Below are 24,743 nucleotides of genomic sequence, written 5' to 3'. Positions count from 1 at the left end.
TTACCAGGCACTTAGACACCTTCCCGCCCAGGCCAATTTTTAGCTTTCAGCGATGTCGCAATTTGAATGACAATTGCGCGGTCATGCTACACTGTACTCAAACAAATTTTTTATCATGCAGGTGGCATGTTATCCTGCTGGACGTCATATGACGCCCAGTCAGGATAACGGAACCACTTCCCGGATGTCAATCCGCTATAGGGCGGGCGGGAAGTGGTTAAAAAAAAAAAAGTTTTATTTTTTGTTAATAAATTTTGCAAACAGGTAATTTTTCTCCTTTGTTGATGTAAGCTGATGAGGCTGCACGGATGGGCACTGATAAGGCTGCACTGATAAGGCGGCACTGATGGGCACTAATAGGCGGCACTAATGGGCACTAATAGGCGGCACTGGTGGGCACTGATGAGGTGGCACTGGTGGGCACTGATGGGTGGCACTGAAGGGCATTGATAGGTAGCACTGATAGCTGGCACTGATGGGCACTGATAGGTGGCAGTGATGGGCACTAATGGGTGGCAGTGATGGGCACTGATCGGCACTGGTAGGTGACACTGGTGGGCACTGAGAGGTGGCACTGATGGGTGGCACTGAAGGGCATTGATAGGTGGCACTGATTGCTGGCACTTATGCACTCATGGGCACTGATTCGTGGCACTGTGAGGGCACTGGCAGGTGGCAATGGAAGGCGGTATTGGTGGGCACAGATGAGGCGGCTTCACCCCTTCCTCTTTGGGGCTGATGTCCCTTGCACTGAGGCCGGTGATCAGCTTTTTTTTCTCCCCACGCTCTCAGAAAAAAAAAACGATTACCGATCTTCTGTTTACATCACGTGATCAGCTGTCATTGGCACGTGGTAAGGGGCCGGGATCGGCCCAGTACTCCAATCTGTGATCACCCGAGTCTTGGTGACTAGGTGATCACCTGCAGGGCGCACGCGGGGAGCGTGTAAAGGGGAGGACGTCTATTGACAGCCTCTCGGGAAAGCAGATCTGTGCTATAGCACCGATCTGAAGGCGTTACAATGCAATGGCGCCGAGCAGAGGTCATCTTTCCCTCACTCGGCATCCAGGCAGTGAGGAGAAAGGAAGCGACCGCCGGTAGCGGCAGAGAAGATTGGAGCGCGGCGTGATGGGGGCCACTCTCCCGCCATCGATAAAAGTAATCTTGCGGCGAAGCCGCTGCAGAGACCACTTTTACCCTAAAGAGAAACCCACACCGTTGCTGAAAATACCGGGGTTATGGCAGCTAGCTGCTGCCATAACAATGGCATTTAGCGTCAAAGTACCGACGTACGGGTACGGCGATTTGGGTGAAGTGGTTAAGATGTAACCCTGCCTGAGAGAGGAGTCGGGCACTGTGCAGGTTCTCTGGCTGGCAGAACCATCACTTCTGGTTGGACTGCAAACCGCAATCCCAACCCTGCGCCACTGTCTTGCTTCTGGATAGGCCTCAGACAGCCTAGCAGCCAGATGCCCCCTGGAAAGGCCCAATCTCTGGCTCAGCAGCCCGGGGCAACACGACACACATCCACCCAGACAGCCTGACTTTCACAGTGACAATGACAGCACAGATGATGTGACACCTCACCAACATGACATGTCCCCTCCTGAGTCACAGTGGCAGTCTCTCTCCAAACCAGGTTGTCCCTTCCGTCCACTCCAGTCCAAACAGCATTGACAGTCCCGCTCCTGGCTTGCTCCCGCCCAGCAGACGCACACACTAGGCTCTGCCCGCTCCGCTCCCTTGCACCATGACATCACACGACACGGTCAGGCTCTGCCTCCGCCAGATCTCCCCCCTGCCGCCGGCGCAGGCACTCGGAAGGTCTCGGCCAGCTCTGGACTGCGCATGCATAGTTCAGACCCAAGGGTCACAGCCATTTTTACTGCCAACCTTTTCCTTTGACTGGCATTTACTGGCAGGAGAAAAGTGACTGTTTTTTACTTGTTGCCAGCAAAAATACTGATGGTTGGCATCACTGTGCTCTATCCCAGCCTTTTTCAACGAGGGTGCCTTGGCAAAATGCGTGAAAATTTCCTCAAAATTGCATACAGAATGGAGGGTGTATGAAACCTGCCTTTTAGTTACACAAAGCCACAGCTTTTCATTGAACACCATTAAACCTTCGAGCTGCCAACCTCCTAATGACCAATGGCATCAGTTGATAAGATGGATGTCAGTTGCCTGCATATCATCCTTGTTTGCCCCTCCCTTGCCTCTCTCCACCAGCTTTGAGGTCCCATTAGCTAAGTGATGGAGAAAAACTGAGGGAAAAGAGAAACAATGGAATACTAGTCAGTACCAGTTTGCAAAAGTGTATTTGCTTTGGAAGAATAAATCACATCTAACGTTGGATGTCCTACATGTATTGATGTTGATGCATTATGTAAAATTATCAGAATAGTTTTTACATTTTAGAATGGGGCGCCTCAAGATTGTCCATAATTTTAAAGGGTCACTTGACTGAAAAAAGGTTGAGAAACACTGCTCTATACACACTACTCATCCCATAGGTCCTAGTCCATCTCAGGAGTGAAGTACATAAAATAGGACCATAGAGAACAAAAGTAGCCACCCTCCAACAGGAAGGCAGATCACAGCAGCAAAAAAAAAAGGAGGAATACAGAGATTTAGAGGAAGTTTTTCTTACACTTCATTTTGTTGCATCGTCCCTGCTGTACTTTTTTATACTGGTCGGAAAAAAGCGAGATTTTACACTAAGATTGGGAAAATTCAAACTAAAACAGTGACAACTTTCAGATCTTTTTAATTCTTTCTGGTTTGGTTTAACCGGTTCCCGAACGGCGCACCGCGATGTACGTCGGCAGAATGGCATGGCTGGGCAAATGGGCGTACCCGTACGTCCCGTTAAATTTGCCGCCGTGCCATTGTGTGCGTGCCGGCTGGGAGCTCCGTGAGTCGGGTCGCGGGTCCCGTGGACTCGATCGCCGCGGGGATACCCGCGATTGCCTCACAGAGAGGAGGAACGAGGAGATGCTAATGTAAACAAGCATTTCCCCGTTCTGCCTAGTGACAGTGTCACTGATCTCTGCTCCCTGTGATCGGGAACAGAGATCAGTGACATGTCACACATAGCCACACCCCCCCACAGTTAGAAACACTCCCCAGGACATACTTAACCCTTACACTGCCCCCTAGTGGTTAACCCCTTCACTGCCAGTGTCATTTACACAGGAATCAGTGCATTTGTATAGCACTGATTGCTGTATAAATGACAATGGTCCCAAAAATGTGTCAAAAATGTCCGATGTGTTCGCCATAATATCGCAGTCATGATAAAAATCGCTGATTGCCACCATTAGTAAAAAAAATAAATAATAATAAAAATGCCATAAAACTATCCCCTATTTTGTAGACGCTATAACTCTTGCGCAAACCAATCAATAAACGCTTATTTCGATTTTTTTTTACCAAAAATATGTAGAATATGTATCGGCCTAAACTGAGGAAAAAAATGTTTTTTTAAATATTTTTTGGGGATATTTATTATAGTAAAAAGTAAAAAATAATGCGTTTTTTTCAAAATTGACGCTTTTTTTGTTTATAGCGCAAAAAATAAAAACCGCAGAGGCGATCAAATACCACCAAAAGAAAGCTCTATTTGTGGGGAAAAAAGGACGTCAATTTTGTTTGGGAGCCACGTCACATGACCGCGCAATTGTCAGTTAAAGCGACGCAGTGCCGAATCGCAAAAAGTGCTCTGGTCAGGAAGCAGGTAAATTCTTCCGGGGCTGAAGTGGTTAATGTCAGAGCCGTGACTTATAACAAGTCCTGGCTGTTTCTGCATCACCAGAAACCTTTAGATTAAGGAATAAAATAGGCGATACAAGTGACATTAGGCATTTTCTAGTGATTGTTCAAGCCGTCATCTGGAAGATATAAATGAGGAGAACAACGAGGGACACATCTGGCTCTTCGCCAGCTCTGCTGAGCACTGTCATCTCCAAGCGTGCCTTGCCCTCTGTCTGTTCCCAAAGTATTTGATTGTGTGTTTAGGTGAAACAGCAATTGCCTGGGCATTATGTTTCACTCAGAGCCATTTAATTTCCCTTAATGAAGGCCGGGACAACAATGGCACTATTGTGTCTCCTTCTTGCAGATCGCAGGATGGCGAGATGATGAATAACAAACCCTTAACACTTTGGGGCAAAGGAAGCACCCCCTCACCTCACCCAGACATTGTTTATTTTACCTGAATGTCCGTCTGTCTGTGATTTGGAGGCCAAATTTAGCAGCTATCATCTTTTGGGTCCCTTGTTGGATAGCAATTTCACTAACAAATAGGGCAGTAGGGCAGTCTGAGAAATTATCTTAAATATGTAATTGTCAAATTAATTCAAATGAGGGTGATTTGCATTTGACTTTCATTATGAGACAATAAAAATTGCATTTACTTATTATATTTAGGCTGCCGTTACTGGCAGTGGAAATTCAGTGGTATTAGCATCTACAAAAGAGAATTTAGAGTGGATGCTGTGCACATCACTATGTGTTTAAAGCTAAAATGTGGGACATACAAATGTAGCACTACCCCTGTAGGAGCCGTTGGATAGGACGGGTCCTCTGTCCTTTGCTTTGACCTTCTCAAGAACCTCAGCCCCTCTGACACACCAGGTTGAGTGCACAAGCATACGATATCACAGGAATTCACTGAAAGTAATACTTAGTACCCAATAGTGGTGCCACATCAATGAAAACAGTCATTAAACCAGGTAGTAAATTCATACTTAATATATAGTCACCCAACAAGATTGGTAACTAGCAGTGGCGGCTAGTGCTATATTTCAACCCAGTTGGTCGATTGGACCGCCCACACTTACCCCATCTAGGTCACGGGCAGCGCTTCCTCAGGGTGGTGGCTTCACCCGGCATCTCCTCCTCTTTGGCTTCACGACGGCTTCCTCTGTGTCTCCTCCTCCTCTACCCCTTCTCTTCCAATGCGAGCGCTTCTCCTCGCGGCCAATGTGGTTTCAGGACCTGCTTACTGATTGGCCAGGAGGAGAATCAGGAAGACTATAGCGAATATTATTTTGCTATTGTCACACAAGTGGGTGGGCTTGGGGCGCAGTGCTCTGCCCACCCTTTTTTGAAGCCAATAAGAGACTCAGGCTCTAAACATGTGCTTTAAAAAAAACAAAAAAAATTGGGATCCATGCATCCGGCACCCTGCATGTAGATTAGGGGCAGTGTGTCACTTGCCACCATCGCTTGCCACCTTCGCCTGCCACCACATGCAGTGTGTCACTTGCCTCCATGGCTTCCACTGTTGCCTGCCACCAGATGCAGCGTGTCACTTGCCGCCATAGCCTGCCACCAGATGCAGCATGTCACACGTCCTGCCCATGAAATCCCGCATCCCCCTGTGTGGTGCTGATCCTGGGATCAGCACTGTTAGTTGTTGTCTGGCATTTGTGTATGCTTTCAGGGTTATCTACGGCTTGAGCTTGGTGCTCGGCTTGGGTACACATGGTGTCCTGCTCTCAGTAGCTTAGTCCCTTTTAGAAGAATGAGCAAAAGATCAATAGCCCTCTTACCAGTCCCCGGGAAGCTGCAGTGACTTCTCGCTGTAGAATGGGGGCCCACTTGGTCTCCCCCTGAAAGCCTCCTGTGATCAGTGGTGGGAAGCAGAGAGTGAGTGAATGCTCCAGTCTCCCTACAGCAGCGGTGCAGGTGCTGTGATGTGGACGGTGCTGCTCTGCCCCGAGATGTCCTCATTCCCAGTCTCAGATTTCTACTGGTATAATGTTCTGCTGGCAGGCGAAAATCCAGACAGAGCTGCTTTATCTCTCACTTCCTTGGTACCAAGAAGAAAAACCTTCCTGGAGAGTTTAATAAAAATCATTTCTCCACTCCTCCTACTGCACAGTGCCTATTGGAATCTGTAGTGTGTAAGAAGTCTATTCGTCCCATTCTATGGCTGCTGTCTCAGACTACGCCTCCCAGAATTCTCAGTGCTCTGCATAGATGTCTATGAGCTTGATGGGATCTACTGGTCAGAGGAGAATGGTCCAGCATAACATCAGTATCTTAGTAGGGGGAGAAAGGAATAAAAGGCAATGTTTCCTTCTCCATATTGCTGTAGCCAGCACCTGGCATAACAAATACTGTCTAACTACAAGAGTCATGTGCCTTCTTACTTCAATCTTGACATGCTTTGTGTATTTCTTCCAGATCTGTGCAATAATCTAGCGTGAAACTTTACCTCTATGTAGGAGCTTCCTGCAATAAAAAACAGTCACTGCTGCTTTCCCTGCTTGTGCAGAGTGACTGATCTTGTCTCCACCCACTCCTGTAGTTTTCTACTGGCAGCCTCTAGTGGGTGGGGTCTGCTGGGCCCCTCCTACAGCACAGTGATTATGTCACTGCTACTTTTACACAGTAATATTTGGGTTTGCAAAAGTATTTCATGAATGAAACATTGATTTATATTTATTATTGTATTTATCTAAATTTATAAGTAGATTTGTAGCTATTGAGATGTATATTCAAATGACAGTTTTTGTGCCTGGAGTTCAGCTTTAAGATTCAGGTGAGCCAGAGTCAGCTCAATGATCCAGTAAAGATATCCAGTGAAGATTGCGGAACCAATTGGATTTTCTATATAAGAAGGAGTCCAGTGTTGCAGCACCTCTGTGGGTTTTTTGGGAAACCATAGGGCCCTGTTCACACTGGTGAGCTTTTGCCGTGCTAAAAACACACCTTTCAAGCGCCGCAAAAGCACATGAAAAATTATCCCTTTTAAATCCTCTGTAACTGTTCACATTACTGCGCAGTGGGTGCACTGTGCTTTAAAAATTCCTGAATGCTATGTCTACCTTGTTTATTTTTGCCAATCAATAAACATATATTTATCTAAAAAAAAGTCCTGCATGCTACATCTTTGGTGGCCAGTTTCAAAGACCTGCCGAAAATGCATCTGCCATTATAAGTCATTAAACACATCAAAAACACTCCACTTTGTGTTTTTGAGTCACATGTCAATTTTTTCTCAAATGACCAGGGATGAAAATGCATTCCAAATGCATCTGTAAGTTAACACAAAAAAAAATTATATGCATTTTTGAAAAATGTAGACCCCGTATTTAAGTGCACCACTGTGAATGAGCCCTAACTCAGACATGATACAATGTTGCAAACTGACCTTTCTCAAAAATGTCCAATTTACATTTGATCTCAATTAAAAACATGTGGACCCAGAAATTGCATACTAAAAACAAATAACTACCCATTGTTTAAAGCAGAAATTGCAGCTAAAACTATCACCTATTTCTTGACCTAAACTAAAAGAAAAACAATAGCATCAAATGGGAAAGTCCACCCTAACACTAAAATTGCTACATCTACAGGCATCCACGATCTAAGACTAGCCTAATCTAACTGTGTAAAGAAGAAATCGCTATACTGTACATACCTTTTTTGAAGCTGCTCCGGTCTGGTTTCCAGCGTTGGAAGTTCTGCAGAGGAGACAGGGGACAAAGGCTGTGAAATGAATGGGAAGTGACGTCAACCATAGACTTACTATGGGTCTTCAGTTGTCTGCTGCCTTCTCTGCACCCGCCTACACAGCGAAACCGCCGCTGACAGCTCTGCGTGGGTCCAGATCGGCTTCAGAAAAGGTATGTATAGTGCTTTCTTCTTTACAGGGCTAGATAGGTTAGTCTTAGATCGTGGATGTGTAGATGTAGAGATTTTAGTGTTAAGGTGGACTTCCCCTTTAACCCTTTCGCCAGCAGGTCCGTACATCATACACACCAGGATTATCTGTGAAACTGACAGGCAGATTGCTGCCTGCTGGGTGAAAGCATTCGGGTGGCTCCGCTGCCGCCCGATCGCTCACATATACCCCGGTACCGGCGGCCCGCCCCCACACCCAGCCGTGCCTTCCGAGCTCCACTTGCCCGTTGGCGGGCCAAGAAGCTCCATGGCGAGTGCCAGTTGGTAGAGGGGAAGGAGAAGAGCAGACACACGTCCGCTCTCCTCCCATTCTTTGTGTGACCCGGAAAGCGACGCCTCTGACATCACTTCCGGGTCAAGCTCTCGGTGTCCCCAGTTCCCTTAGCCGGGAAAGGATGTTTTGCAATATGATCTGCATTGCAAAACATTCAGTGGAGCACAGGGGAGACGTGCAGGGCATTTTAGACACTGCATGTCTCATTAAAGAGAACCTGTCAGCTAAAAATCATCACATAGGGGACTTTTTGTCCCCTATGTAATGAAAAAAAAAAAAAAGGTTATGTCAAGACAACAAAATCCATGTTTTTTTCTGACGGATGTTAGCTCAAACTTGTCTTGCATACACACAGTTACACAAATCTTCTCGGAAATTCCGAACGTCAAGAATGCGGTGGCATACAACACGTACGACGGCACTAGAAAAGGGAAGTTCAATAGCCAGTGTTCCACCCTTTGGGCTCCTTCTGCTAATCTCGTGTTAGTAGAAGTTTGGTGAGAGACGATTCATGCTTTTCAGCCTCGTGCTTTTCCGATCGTTACTGCTCTTCAGTTTGTGCTTGTGGGTTCATATTTGGTTTTCAGTGCATGTAGTCAGTTTGCATTTGTTTTTCAGTGCGTATTTTATAGTACGTATTTGATTTTCAGTGCGTTCTTGTCCGCTCGTTTCTGATTTTCAGCTCGCTCCTCTCAGGCCTTTCTGTTTTTCATTGCTTTCTGTCAGTTGGACCTGAGACCGTACTTCAAGAAGAAACCCTGACGGCGCTTGAAGCTGGTCGCCCTGGCTTGCCCCCCAAAGCGCTCGCAAAGTAAGACAGAAGTATGTTGAGTACTTTGCGGGTAGGGGGGCCATTGATATGCCAGAAAATGTTTAAGAAACATTTTAAAAATAAATATTTTATTTAAACTGAAATAAGATTTTCTTAGATTTACTGCTTGTGTTTATTTTAGCTTTTCTTTTTGGTCATTTTCTTCAATAGTGCAAATGTAATTTATTTGATACATGAGGTGACAATCTCTTCTTCAGCGAACTATTATTTATGTTGTGGGTCTGCTACACACACACACCTTGTTTTTGTTGTTAATGTATGTACTGTAATGCATTACTGATAAAAATATACATCATTTTCAGCACCATGAATTAATTTTGGTGAGTCACGAAAATGGCATGATTGTGGCAAATTATAAAGCACTGTGGTAGTTATTTACTAAAGTAAAATCCACTTTGCACTCCAAGTGCACTTTCAGTGCACTTGGAGTGCAAAGTGGATTTGCCTTTAGTAAATAACCCCCATTTCAGTGTAAAAACCAACTTAGTACAAAAAATGATATTGAGCATTGAAAGAAGAAGCCACACATTGATTATAAAACTTTTTACTCTGTGCACATTCACATGTGCGTTAGAAAAGGGTTTTTGAACAAACCAACATATTTTAGTAAGTTCAACTTTGACAAAGTGAAGGCAATATCAGACATTAGTATGTCCAAACTATGTTGATATTGCCTTCATCAGATGGGGTGATGTCACCCCTGTGAAAGCTAGATTTTGAAGATGCACACAAATTGAGAGCCAAAATGGGGATTTCCCTCCTGATACCATGCCTAATGTCAACATGTGCTAGCTCCCATCATGGGTGATCAATGGATGTGTTTCGGGGTGCAACCCCTTCCTCTCATCTACTTTAGTTGCGAGGAAGGGGTTGCACCCCCAAAATGCGTACCTTGATATCCCGTGATGGCAGATAGCACATGTTGACACACTGGGGGTTATTTACGAAAGGCAAATCCACTTTGCACTACAAGTGCACTGAAAGCGCACTTGGAAGTGCAGTGGCTCTAAATCTAAGGGGTAGATCTGAAATGAGGGGAAGCTCTGCTGATTTTATCATCCAATCATGTGCAAGCTAAAATGCTGTTTTTTTATTTTCCTTGCATGTCCCCCTCGGATCTACAGCGACATTACTTCCAAGTGAACTTTCAGTGCACTTGTAGTGCAACGTGGAGTTGCCTTTAGTAAATAACCCCCACTGTGTGCATCTTCAAAATGTGTCTTTCTAAAAAATATTTAAAATGTGTGAAAATAATCAAAATACAAACTAAAAGAATTCTGGGGTGTTTTAGATTCTGCCTAAAACATCAATGATGTTTTTGAGTCTTTTTTCCACATCATTGATGTCTTCCTTGATCTTCTGTAAATCACGATTGCACACCATGATCTCCCCAATGAGGACGTGTGCACTTGCACTTGTGAAATGAGATTCTTCTTCCACAACATCCACATCACCTAATATAAAAAACACACCATGTATTATATATATATGCAGGCATCCATCTATTACCTCAAGCTGTGGTCTCAGACACTCACCTGTTGTGGTCACTATTTCGCCCACTTCATAAACCTCTCCTTCCACATCCTCTGGTTGTGGTGTGGGGATTTCCTTTTCTTTAGGAGGTGGGGGGTCCCTGGTGTCCTCAGATGTCCCGAGTCTTTTCTCCACTATGTGAATAAAAAAATATAGTAATATGAAAAATTGCTTGGAAGTTTCATATAATTGTCTTTTTTGGCAGAGTTCCAAGCTGAAGACATTATTTTATTCTCTTTATAAAGCTGGAATACTTACCTTTTTTGTACATTTCAGAGACTGCGAGCATGGCACAAGGAACGGTCAGAGACTGCGGGCATGGCGCAAGGGACGGTCAGAGACTGCATACATGGCATGGAATGAAGTGTGAATGGGGCCAACCAACCTGCAACCATGTGCATTGCAAGCAGTTGCAGCACTGTGATACTGCATTTAAGGCGTTAAAACAGACATTGCGGAGGCAACTTATTGCCTCTTCACTGCATGTCAAATTCCTCTGAAAAGAGATCCGAGCATGGATTGCTTTTCATTTATCGAGCATAAAAAAAGCAGTTGTGATTGTACAGGATTAGGGGCAAGAGTAATGTACATACACACACATGTCGCCAGCAACACTCAGGCACCGCCATGCTGCCAGCAACACTCAGGCTCCGCTATGTCGCCAGCAACACCTGGGTACCGGCATGTCGTCAGCAACACCCAGGCACCGCCATGCTGCCAGCCACACCCAGGCTCCGCTATGTCGCCAGCAACACCAGGGTACCGCTATGTCGCCAGCAACACCTGGGTACCGCCATGTCGTCAGCAACACCCAGGCACCGCTATGTTGCCAGCAACACCTGGGTACCGCCATGCTGCCAGCAACACCTGGGCACCGCCATGCTGCCAGCAATACATAATAATGTTGACATCTTCCTGACCACTCCTCTCAGCATCTTCCTCTCCTTCAGTAGATCTCCCCCGGGCCCCGCACAGACAGCCAGAAACTCCGCCTCTCGCCGACTCACACAGCATCCTCATCTGCTTGCCGTGCCTGGACTTCCCGCTCATACAGACCCCTCCTCCACTGCTGCAAGTGTCCTTATGTTGCATCTGGATTGGTGCAGGACCCCGCTCACTGGTGGAGCGGCTCCTTCTGCCTGCCCCAATGACACTATAATTCGTCAGCGCAGTAGGGGCTCAGGGGGCTTTTTTCGTGCGGGGGGGCGGCTTTCTGCCGCCCCCTTACAAAGTGCCACGCTAGGCCTGGGCCTTGCTGGCCTAGGCCAAAATACATTGCTGGTTTAGCCTGACATTAGGGTTTGTCTTGTGTTGTGTCTTGCAGAGAAAATGGATCTATTCAATGATGAGGACTTTTTCCCCATATTCCTTGATATGTCCAGGGAGCTGCCCTGTCTGTGGCAGGTAAACCACCCCTTTTATAACAATAAACCAAAGAGGAAGGCAGCGTTGGATTAGTTGCTGGAATTTGTGAAGCCGGTGATCCCCACGGCAGACATCCCCTATTTGAAGGCCCTAATTGGTGGCATGAGGAGCACTTATAATAGGGAGCGCAAGAAGGTCCAGGATTCCCAGAGATCTGGAGTTGCAGCAGATGACATTTATGTACCCAGGCTGTGGTACTATGACAGACTGCATTTTCTGGCAGGCCAGACTGAACCCAGCCCAGCACTCTCCAATCTTCCTTCAAGGCTTCCTTCCACCTCAGCTGAGGCTTCCAACGTCCAACCTGGGCCTTCCAGCCAGGAAGATAGTAGAGGAGCCCAGCTTGAGCCAGGTATAGCCTTGTTCAACATATTTCTAGTCAAATCATTCAGCTCTCTCACCAATGCCCCTAACCAAGCTTTCTCAGCAGTGCCCCCCCAGCTCCCTCACCAATGCCCCCCCCCCAGCTCCCTCACCAATGCCCCCCCAGCTCTCTCACAAATGCCCCCAAACCTAGCTTTTGGAGCAATGCCCCCCCAGTTCTGAGCAATGCCCCCCTAGCTCTTTTACTAATGCCCCCAACTCTCTCATCAATTCCCCCTTCCTCTCTTACTAGTGCCCCCCCCAGCTCTCTCATCAATTCCCCCCACCTCTATTATTAGTGCCCCCCTCTCTCACCAACTCCCCCCTACTTCTTACTAATGTCCCCCTCAGCTCTCTCACCAACTCACTCCTCCTCTCTTACTAATGGCCCCCAAGCTCTCTCACCAACTCCACCCTCCTCTGTTACTAGTGCCCCCCCCCAGCTCTCTCACCAACTCCCCCTCTCTTACTAAATGTCCCCCCCAGCTCTCTCACCAACTTCCCTCTCCTCTCTTACTAGTCCACCCTCCACCAACTTCCCCCTCCTCTCTTCTAGTGCCCCCCCACCAACTCCCCCCTCCAATCTTACTAATGTCCCCCCAGCTCTCTCGTCAACTCCCCCCTGCTCTCTTACTAATGTCCCTCCCAGCTCTCTTACCAACTCCCCCCTCCTCTCTTACTAGTGCCCCCCACCAGCTTCCCCCTCTTCTCTTACTAGCGCCCCCCCACCAACTCCCCCCTCCTCTCTTACTAGTGCCCCCCACCAACTCCCCCCTCCTCTCTTACTAATTTCCCCCCAGCTCTCACCAACTCCCCCCTCTTCTCTTACAAGTGCCCCCCACCAACTCCTCCCTCCTGTCTTACTGGTCCCCCCACCAACTCCCCCCTCCTCTCTTACTAGTCCCCCCACAAACTCCTCACCCCTCCTCTCTTACTAATGTCCCCCCAGCTCTCTCACCAACTCCCCCCTCCTCTCTTACTAGTGCCCCCCTCCACCAACTCCCCCTCCTCTCTTACTAGTGCCCCCCACCAACTCCCCCTCCTCTCCTACTAGTGCCCCCCCACCAACTCCCCCTTCCTCTCTTACTAATTTCTCCCCAGCTCCCACCAACTCCCTCCTTCTCTCTTACTAGTGCCCCCACCAACTCCCCCCTCCTCTTTTACTGGTCCCCCACCAACTCCCCCTCCTCTCTTACTGGTCCCCCCCACAAACTCCTCCCCCTCCTCTCTTATTAGTGCCCCCAGCCCTCTCACCAACTCCCCCCTCCTCTCTTACTAGTGCTCCCCCTCCACCAACTCCCCGCTCCTCTCTTACTAGTGCCCCCCACCAACTGCCCCCTCCTCTTTTACTAGTACCCCCCACCAACCCCCCCTTCTCTCCTACTAGTGCCCCCCCACCAACTCCTCCCTCCTCTCTTACTAGTGCCCCTCCCAACCAACTGCCCCCTCCTCTCTTACTAATTTCCCCCCAGCTCTCTCGCCAACTCCCCCCTCCTCTCCTACTGTGTCCCCCAGCTCTCTCACCAACTCCCCCTCCTCTCTTACTAATTTCCCCCCAGCTCTCACCGACTCCCTTCTCCTCTCTTACTAGTGCCCCCCCACCAACTCCCCCTCCTCTCCTACTAGTGCCCCCAGCTCTCACCAACTCCCCCTCCTTTCTTACTAGTGCCCCCCACCAATTCCCCCCTCCTCTCTTACTGGTCCCCCCATCAACCCCCCTCCTCTCTTAATAGTCACCCCACAAACTCCTCACCCCTCCTCTCTTACTAATGTCCCCCCAGCTCTCTCACCAACTCCCCCCTCCTCTCTTACTAGTGCCCCACCTCCACCAACTCCCCCTCCTCTCTTACTAGTGCCCCCCCACCAACTCCCCCTCCTCTCCTACTAGTGTCCCCCCACCAACTCCCCCTTCCTCTCTTACTAATTTCTCCCCAGCTCCCACCAACTCCCTCCTTCTCTCTTACTAGTGCCCCCACCAACTCCCCCCTCCTCTCTTACTGGTCCCCCCCACAAACCCCCCCCTCTTATTAGTGCCCCCCAGCCCTCTCACCAACTCCCCCCTCCTCTCTTACTAGTGCTCCCCCTCCACCAACTCCCCCCTCCTCTCTTACTAGTGCCCCCCACCAACTCCCCCCTCCTCTTTTACTAGTACCCCCCACCAACCCCCCTTCTCTCCTACTAGTTGCCCCCCACCAACTCCCCCTCCTCTCTTACTAGTGCCCCTCCCAACCAACTGCCCCCTCCTCTCTTACTAATGTCCCCCCAGCTCTCTCGCCAACTCCCCCCTCCTCTCCTACTGTGTCCCCCAGCTCTCTCACCAACTCCCACTCCTCTCTTACTAATTTCTGCCCAGCTCTTACCGACTCCCCCCTCCTCTCTTACTAGTGCCCCCCCACCAACTCCCCCTCCTCTCCTACTAGTGCCCCTAGCTCTCACCAACTCCCCCCTCCTTTCTTACTAGTGCCCCCCCACCAATTCCCCCCTCCTCTCTTACTGGTCCCCCCACCAACTCCCCCTCCCCTCTTACTAGTCCCCCCCAACAGCTCCTCCCCCTCCTCTTTTACTAGTGCCCCCCCACCAACTCCCCCTTCCTCTCTTACTTGTGCCCCCACAAACTCCTCCCTCCTCTCCTACTAGTGCCCCCCCCACCAACTGCCCCCTCCTCTCTTACTAATGTCCCCCCAGCTCTCTCGCCAACTCCCCCCCTCTCTTACTGTGTCCCCCAGCTTTCTCACCAACTCACCTTTCCTTCTCTGAGCTGGCCGCTCAGCTGTCGGCTAATTGCCAGTTCTCATCTCTCTCCACAGTTAAGCAGCTGTTGTGGATCTGCTCGTTAGTCCCACCTACTTAAAAATCTCCAGCTGACTTCATTCCTGCCTTCGCCTTGGTCACATCACAAGAAACTATCTCCTGCATTCCTGTTTAAAGACTGGCTTTGCTGACATCCCTTCTGGTTCCTTATCCTGCTTGCTGTTCCTCTACTTGGATCCCTGACTTCTGGCCTGGCTGATTACCCGATCTGGTTACTGAACTCTGGCTTGGCTGACTACCTGATCCGGTTACTGAACTCTGGCTATGCTTTGACTATGCTTACTCTATTTACCTTTTTATTTTTATTAATAAACAAGTGTGATTTTACTGTACTTCTGTCTCGGTCTGCTTCATGGTTTCTGACAGTAGGCGAAGACCATGAATTCAGAAGATACAGTCAATCCACTTGTTGGTAATATTTTTTTCAGATTGGATGAGCAAGATCACTGCATGGATCAGTTTGCCATGGCGTTACAAATGGTCCTGAGTCGCACGGCTCACCTGGAATCTCCCGCTGTGGCTGCTCCGGTACAACCTGAGTTGCAGGCCGTCCCTGCTGCTGCACCAGTCTCTGTGCAGGCACCCGCCTGGAGTATTACTTCTATAAGAGGTATGTCTGGTTCCGCCCCGCTTCCCCAGCAATTTGGGGGTGATCCAGTTCAATGCAGAGGGTTTCTCAACCAAGTTGAGATATAGTTTGAGATGCTGCCCCAGGCATTTCCCACGGACAGAAGCAAAGTAGGGTTCGTGATATCTTTGCTTTCTGAGAGAGCCTTGGCCTAGGCTAACCCTCTATGGGAGACGCAAAAACCTGTTGTCTTGAGTTACCCTGAGTTTGTGGCCTCCTTTAAAAGGGTATTTGATGTTCCTGCACGCTCCGCTTCTGAGCTGGAGAGCTTGATCTCGTTTGCCATCCTCATTGACTCCAGACTCAGACTCTTTTAAGGAGCGCTTGCGGAAGCCTCCTGTACGTTTGCCTCCGAGCTTTGCAGTCCCACCTGTGCCTCAATAACCTCCTATGCCTCCTGGTACCGAGTTGGTCAGTGAAGATGAACCCATGCACTTGGGCTTCACACATCTCTCTGCGGATGAGAGAGCCTTTAGGAGGAGGGAGAGATTGTGCCTTTATTGTGGCCAGGCAGGTCACTTTTTGAAGTCTTGTCCTACCCATCCTGGAGATATTAGGTGGTGTTGTATGTCGTCCCCAGTTATCCAGAGAGATAATCCCCTGGTTTCGGTCACCCTTTCTTGGGCTAAGTCGTCTATCGAGATACAGGCTCTAATCGACTGGGGTCCTGTTCATTGATGCTGCCTTTGTATCAAAGCACTCGATTCCACTGCAGCTGCGTGACACTGAGCCATTGCCATTGAGGCTCTTGACGGGAGACCTCTACAGCCTGCCCATGTGACTCATGAGAAGGTTCCGTTGTCCATGGCCGCAGGGGCTCTTCACCATGAGATAATCCAATTCCAAGTGATTTTCTCTCCTGAGTTTCCGCTGGTTATTGGTTTTCCTTGGTTACAGATTCAGAACCCCTCTTTTGATTGGCTCCGTGCTGAGGTTCTCTCCTGGTCACCACAATGCAGTGAAACATGCTTCCGGAAGGAAGCCAAGGTCCTGTGTACCTCTTCACTCTCCTCCCTGCCAGAGGAGTACCGTGATTTTAGCGATGTCTTTGACAAAGGTCAAGTCGGTAGTTTGCCTCCACACCGGCCGTATGATTGCGCAATTGACCTTCAACCTGGTGCCACTCCCCCTCGTGGCCGGGTTTACCCTTTGTCGGTCTCTCGGATAAAGCCATGGAGGAGTATGTTGCAGACACACTTTCTCGGGGTTTCATTCGCAAATCCTCATCTCCTGCTGGTGCTGGTTTCTTCTTTGTGAAGAGGAGGAGCGGTGTACTGAGACCTTGTATTGATTATAGGGGTCTCAATCGTTTCACGATTAAGAATGCCTACCCGATCCCATTGATTACAGAGTTATTTGACTGCCTCAAGGGAGCAACGGTTTTCACTAAGCTTAATCTGAGAGGGGCTTACAATCTCGTGAGGATTAAGGAGGGTTATGAGTGGAAAACTGCGTTTAATACCAGAACAGGCCATTATGAATATCTCGTAATTCCTTTTGGCCTTTGTAACGCCCCGGCAGTTTTCCAGGAATTTATTAACGATGTCCTCCGAGATTTGTTGCAGTTATGTGTGGTGGTTTATCTCGATGATATCCTCATATTTTGCAAGTCCCTGGAGAGCCACCACACAGATGTCTGTCGTGTGCTTCAGAAATTAAGAGAGAACAATCTCTATTGTAAACTGGAGAAGTGTGAGTTCCATCGGGATCAGGTTAAATTCCTGGGCTATGTCATTTCCACGGCTGATTTTTCGATGGACCCAGAGAAACTTTCAGCAGTCCTACAGTAGCCTCTACCCATGGGGTTACGTCCTCTGCAGCGCTTCCCGGGTTTTGCCAACTATTATCGAAAGTTTATTCGTAACTTCTCGTCTCTGGTCAAGCCCCTGACCGACATGAACAGAGAGAACGGTAACCCACAGAGTTGGTCTCCGGAGTCCATTAAGGCCTTTGAAAGTCTCATGGCTGCCTTTGTTTCTGCTCCTGTGTTGGCACATTCTGATCCTACGTTACCTTTTATCCTTGAGGTTGATGCTTCTGAGACTGGTGTTGGCGCCCTTCTGTTTCAACGTCCTACCTCTGAGAGTGCTATGCATCCTTGTGGCTACTTTTCCAAGAAATTGTCACCTGCCGAGTGCAATTACGAGATTTGGTGACAGAGAGCTGTTCGCAATCATTTTAGCCCTGAAAGAATGGAGACATCTCCTCGAAGGTGCCACTGTGCCGGTTCTCATTCTTACTGACCATAAGAATCTCACATTCTTGTCTGATGCTAAACGCCACTCTCCCAGAAGGGTACGATGGGCTCTTTTCTTGTCAAGTTTCAATTACATTGTCTCATTCTTACCCGGTACTAAGAATGTAAGGGCTGATGCCTTGTCACGACAATTTTCTTCCACTTTGAAGTTGGAGTTGGTTCCAGTTCCTATGATTCCTCCTTATCATATTCTGGCTACGGTTCGCACCAGTCTTACTTCTCCTTTGGGTGACAAAATTCTTGCTGCTCAGGTCGATGCTCCTCCTGAGAAACTTTGTGACCGCTGCTTTGTCCCAGAGTTATATCAAAGCCACAAAATCTCTGCGCTTAGGACAGAGGACAAAGAAGAGGGAAAGAAGAAGGGAGAAGAGGGGGATGTAAGATGCAGGGGGGTGTGTACCCCAATAAAGAGAGAGGAAGGATGAGGGAAAAGGGATCAGTAAGGGGAGATAGCCAGAAAAGAGAGAAGCTAAGGTGTGCTGCCTCCCCTAGTTAAGCCCTCAAAGGGAGCTAACGTGTATGAAAGAATGTAAATGGGGGTATGGCGCTCCCTAGTGGGGGGTATATAGGTGATACAGTATATTGTGATGTGGTAAATGCTTAGTATGTACCATACACAAAGGGTGAAGAGTGCAATAACTCATACATGAATTAAAACCCTAAAACATTGTTTAAATTGGTGAGACCAAAAAAATATATAAATAATAAAATGTGGTGAGAACACCCCTATATTACATTCACATGTATTAATAAGTGTAAGATAGTGGCAAATAGTGACCACTAGGTGCTACTACTATATAAACTGTGCAGCTTATGTGATGAGTTCAACGTGTTTCAAAGGTAAGTGACAAATGCAATCCAATCGAAAAAATTATTAAACAAAAGAATTAATGTAAATAATATAAAATAATAAAGGAAAATACAAAATGCAAAAAGTCTGTTCAAAGGTGGTGCGTTTCCAAAATGTAAATATCAGGACAAAAGTTCCAAGAGCTTTAGTGATTGTAGTGCTCACAGAGGAGAGTATCCGTGACTTCTGTGCTCCCCCTTTTGGCTCCCCACTCACCAGCTCACCAGCTCCTGGGAGAGAGGATACCATATCTCAGCAACCACGGGATACCTACCAAGAGTACGGCATTGGGATCTTAAAGTGTCTGTCACCCCTGCAGGGGTATTGGGAGCTGGTGAGTGGGGAGCCAAAAGGGGGAGCACAGAAGTCACGGATACTCTCCTCTGTGAGCACTACAGTCACTAAAGCTCTTGGAACTTTTGTCCTGATATTTACATTTTGGAAACGCACCACCTTTGAACAGACTTTTTGCATTTTGTATTTTCCTTTATTATTTTATATTATTTACATTAATTCTTTTGTTTAATAATTTTTTCGATTGGATTGCATTTGTCACTTACCTTTGAAACACGTTGAACTCATCACATAAGCTGCACAGTTTATATAGTAATAGCACCTAGTGGTCACTATTTGCCACTATCTTACACTTATTAATACATGTGAATGTAATATAGGGGTGTTCTCACCACATTTTATTATTTATATATTTTTTTGGTCTCACCAATTTAAACAATGTTTTAGGGTTTTAATTCATGTATGAGTTATTGCACTCTTCACCCTTTGTGTATGGTACATACTAAGCATTTACCGCATCACAATATACTGTATCACCTATATACCCCCCACTAGGGAGCGCCATACCCCCATTTACATTCTTTGTCCCAGAGTGTCTCCGTACTGCCGTGCTCCAGACTTACCATTCTCCCAAAGCAGCTGGCCACCCTGGTAAGAATCAACTCGTTTGGGCCATTTCCCAACAATTTTGGTGGCCTAGGCTACGTGCTGATGTAACTGCCTTCGTAGCTGCCTGTTCCATGTGTGCTCAGGGGTAAGATTCCACGACACCTTCCAGTGGGCCTCCTACAACCCATACCCAATGGAGAGAGGCCCTGGACCCACCTGTCTATGGATTTCATTGTGGAGTTTCCCAACTCCCAAGGCAACACAGTTATCCTTATGGTGGTTGACCGGTTCTCAAAGATGTGTCATTGTATTCCACTTAAGAAGTTGCCCACTTCTAAGGAACTGGCTTCCATTTTTGCTCGGGAGATTTTTCGCTTACATGGGCTACCCAAGGTGATTGTCTCGGACAGGGGTAGTCAGTTTGTGTCCCGGTTCTGGCGAGCCTTTTGTGCACAGCTGGGAATTCAGCTTGCTTTCTCCTGTGTGTATCACCCGCAGTCTAATGGGGCCGCAGATCGAGCCAACCAGTCCTTGGAGCAATTCCTACGTTGCTATATTTCTGACCATTACAACAACTGGTCAGACCTATTACCATGGGCAGAGTTTGCTCACAACAGTGCCTTGAATTCTGCTTCCTGATTGTCTCAGTTTATGGTGAATTATGGTTTCCAACCTTCCATGTTGCCTGACTCGTTTGCTCTGCAGAGTATTCCTGTGCTAGAGGAGCATCTCCGTGGTCTTTGTTCCACTTGGGTACAAGTCCAGGAGGCTTTGCGTCATGCTAATGATAGGTACAGACCCCATGCTGACCGGAGACGCCTGCCTGCGCCTTCCTACCAGGCTGGGGACAGGGTCTGGTTGTCATCTCGCAACCTCCGACTTCGTGTTCCCTCACTGAAGATCGCACCTCGGTTTATTGGGCCTTTCCGTATCCGTCGCAGGATTAACCCAGTGGCTTACGCGTTGGACCTTCCTCCTAGTATGCGCATCTCAAATGTGTTTCATGTCTACTTATTGAAACCGGTGGTCTGCAACCGCTTTACCACCTCGGTGTCACGTCCTCACCCTGTACAGGTTGAGAACCATGAGGAGTATGAGGTACAATCCATTGTTGACTCCCGTAGGTTCCATGGGCGCATACAGTACCTGGTGCATTGGAAGGGGTACGGTCTGGAGGAACGCTTCTGGGTCTCATCCTCGGACGTACATGCTCCTGCCCTCCTCCGTGGTTTCCATAGACTTTTCTCCTCAAGCCCGGTGGTCCTCTGAGGGGGAGGGGTCGTTAAGGAGGGGGTTACTGTCAGGGCTGGCTCAGCCCTTCCTTTTCTGAGCTGGCTGCTCAGCTGTCGGCTAATTGCCAGCTCTCATCTCTCTCCACAGTTAACCAGCTGTTGTGGATCTGCTCGTCAGTCCTGCCTACTTAAAGATCTCCAGCTCACTTCATTCTTGCCTTCGCCTTGGTCACATCACAAGAAAGCATCTCCTGAGTTCCTGTTTAAAGTCTGGCTTTGCTGACACCCCTTTCCTTATCCTGCTTGCTGTTCCTCTACTTGGATCCCTGACTTCTGGCCTGGCTGATTACCCAATATGGTTACTGAACTCTGGCTTGGATGATTACCCAATCTGGTTACTGAACTCTGGCTTGGCTGACTACCCAATCCGGTTACTGGACTCTGGCTATGCTTTGACTACGCTTACTCTATTTACCTTTTTATTTTTATTAATAAACAAGTGTGATTTTACTGTACTTCTGTCTCGGTCTGGTTCATGGTTTCTGACACCTCCTCTCATACTAGTGCCCCTCACCCACTCCCCCCTCCTCTCTTACTAGTGCCCCCCACCAACTCCCTCCTCCTCTCTTACTTATTTCCCCCCAGCTCTCACCAACTCCCCCCTCCCTTCTTACTAGTGCTCACCCACCAACTCCCCCCTCCTCTCTTACTTGCGCCCCCCCACCAACTCACCCCTCCTCTCGTACTTGTGTCCCCCCCACCAACTCCCCCCTCCTCTCTTACTAATTTCCCCCCAGCTCTCACAAACTCCCCACTCCTCTCTTACTAGCACCTCCCACACCAACTCCCCCTCCTTTCTTACTAATTTCCCCCCAGTTCTCACCAACTCCCCCCTCCTCTCTTGCTAATATCCCCCAGCTCTCTCGCCAACTCCCCCCTCCTCTCTTACTAATGTCCCCCCCTCCTCTCTTACTAATGTCCTCTACCAACTCCCCCCTCCTCTCTTACTAGTGCCCCCAACAACCCCCCCTCCTCTCTTACTAATTCCCCCCCAACTCCCCCTCCTCTCTTACTGGTCTCCCCACCAACTTCCCCCTCCTCTCTTACTAGTCCCCCACTAACTCCTCCCCCCTCCTCTCTTACTAGTGCCCCCCCAGCTCTCTCGCCAACTCCCCCTCCTCTATTACTAGTGCCCCCCCACCAACTCCCCCTCCTCTCTTACTGGTCCCCTACCAACTCCCCTCGCCCCTCTTACTAGTCCCCCCACCAACCCCTTCCCCCTTACTAGTGCCCCCCACCAAATCCCCCCTCCTCTCTTACTAGTGCCCCCCCACCAACTCCCCCTCCTCTCTTACTAATGCCCACCCCAGCTCTCTCACCAACTCCCCCCTCCTCTCTTACTAATTTCCCCCAGCTCTCACCAACTCCCCCCTCTTCTCTTACTAGTGCCCCCCCACCAACTCCCCCCTGCTCTCTTACTGGTCCCCCCACCACCTCCCCTCCCCTCTTACTAGTCCCCCCCACCAACTCCTCCCCCCTCCTCTCTTACTAGTCCCCCCCACCAACTTCTCCCTCCTCTCTTACTAGTCCCCCCACCAACTCTCCCCTCCTCTCTTACTAGTGCCCCCCCACCAACTCCCCCCTCCTCTTACTAGTGCCCCCCCAGCTCTCTTGCCAACTCCCCCTTCCTCTCTCACTAATGTCCCCCCAGCTCTCTTGCCAACTCCCCCTTCCTCTCTTACCAATGTCCCCCCAGCTCTCTCACAAACTCCCCCTTCCTCTTTTACTAATGTCCCCCCAGCTCTCTCGCCAACCCCCCCTTCCTGTCTTACTAATGTCCCCCCAGCTCTCTCACCAACTCCCCCCTCCTCTCTTACTGGTGCCCCCACCACCAACTCCCCCCCTCCTCTCTTACTGGTGCCCCCACCATCAACTCCCCCCTCCTCTCTTACTGGTGCCCCCCCACCAACTCCCCCCCTCCTCTCTTACTGGTGCCCCACCACCAACTCCCCCCTCCTCTCTTACTGGTGCCACCCCCACCAACTCCCCCCTCCTCTCTTACTAATGTCCCCCCAGCTCTCTCACAACTCCCTCCTCCTCTCTTACTAATGCCCCTCCCCAACTCCCCCTCCTCTCTTTCTCCCCCCCAGCTCTCTCACAAATTCAGAATGATAGGTGCTTTTTTACGCACAGTGCCACTGACAGCTGAGTGTCAGGACTGTAGCATGGAGTTTCACAGCACTTTACAAGCTCCATGCTACAGTCTTGACAGGCGGGCAAAGACACCTCCGGCATCCCCAATGTGAGGGCAGCAATGTGGGCAGTTCTGCCTGTGGCACTGGGACCCAGGGCACCCACCAGCAAATGTGGGCCATGTCCCCCCTGGGTGCCTGGCGCGAACACACAGAAGCAGGTGGAGCGTTTTTGTGTGAGAAAGAGTTTAGTTCCTCTTACCTTTCACGAGCACTGACAGGCAGAATCAGGCCTTTTCAGAGGTGGGATCGGGCCGCTGGCAGATAGCATGGGGACCGCTGAGAGATGGAATGGGGACCACTGAGAACCGGCATGGGGACCGCTGAGAGCTGGCATTGGGACCGCTGAGAGCCGTCATGGGGACCGCTGAGAGATGGGATCGGGAGCCGAAGAGGGGGGCGGAGCTGAAAGGTGGCCTGCAAATAATGTCATCGGTTGCCAGGACGCCGGCAGTCCTAACAAATGACTGCATTGAGGAGGGGGGGAGCAGAGATTGCCAGCTAGATATTCTCCCAAGAATCCTCACTTGGTTTTGTGTGTGAACACACATTGCACCCATTGAGGATACCACTATGAAGTTGAGAACAGGGCTGGAACCTGTTCCAACCCTGGGTTCCGGGACTCCAGCCCAGATCTTTGGGACCCCTGGACTGTCCCGCAGAATGTGGGACGGTTGGGAGGTATGCATGCCTCTGTAGACAGGTGCTGGACTACAGGAACATGGAGAAGGAGAGATTTCCCTTTTTACAATCAGTTTACTGTCACTTTCTACTGAAGTTATGCTGCACCATTTTCCTCTGGCCAGTGGTGGGAGAGCTTAGGCCAAGCAACCCTATAGACTTCAAAGCACGGTGCTTGGAATCCTTGGAATTGTGGTCTGAAGCGACAGCCATGTAATACAGCGACTGACTTTCTGATCTACTGATTCCAATGTGCCCCGGGTAGTAGGAGGAGTTAGCAAAAGATTTTTTATTAAACTGCCTGGAAAATGGGCAGTCTTGTGGACGTGAAAAGCAAGGAGAGCACATCTGCTGCAGGCTGACAGACAGGTGAGAGGCCAGACCGGCGGGGACCATGCCTGAGACCCAGAGAGAAACGCCCGGGGTCAAACAGCATAGATCATAATAATCAAACATGTACTGCTGCAGCAGGAAAACCAGTGTGTATTCTCACTGTCTTCTTCCCACTGCTGATCAATGGAGGCATCTGAGAGAGTGAGGGAGCTCCCTCCCACAGTGAGACTTTATAGCTGCACCACAAGGACTAGTGAGAGGGCTAATCGCCCACCAATTAAGCTGTTAGCAGGAACTGAGTCACTGGAGGCAGGATAATAAGGCTATCACAGCCAGGGCAAGTGCCAGGATTTTTGTGTACATTTGAAGGTGCATTTTGGTGCCCCCCCCCCACCATCCTTCCACCTCCCCGACCCCGACATCAGCTCTGTGGGGGGGATGGGACATAGGGCTGCCACCTCTCCGGGATTCTCCCAGACAGTCCAGGTTTTGAATCGTGTGTCCTGGTTTCACACCACCTGAAACCCGGACACAATATTCAGAATGGACTGTGGCTCCCCAAGTAACCAAGTACCACAACTGCCGAGTGCATTGGTGTGCCACTTTTGGGAAAAAAACATAATACCTGCATTGTTGCTTTTTGAGTGAAGTGGCTGCAAATATACGGCAGATGA

Source organism: Aquarana catesbeiana, linkage group LG03 (genome assembly GCF_042186555.1).
Source record: "Aquarana catesbeiana isolate 2022-GZ linkage group LG03, ASM4218655v1, whole genome shotgun sequence".
In the NCBI taxonomy this organism is placed as follows: domain Eukaryota; kingdom Metazoa; phylum Chordata; class Amphibia; order Anura; family Ranidae; genus Aquarana; species Aquarana catesbeiana.
This window is presented reverse-complemented; position numbering follows the sequence as displayed.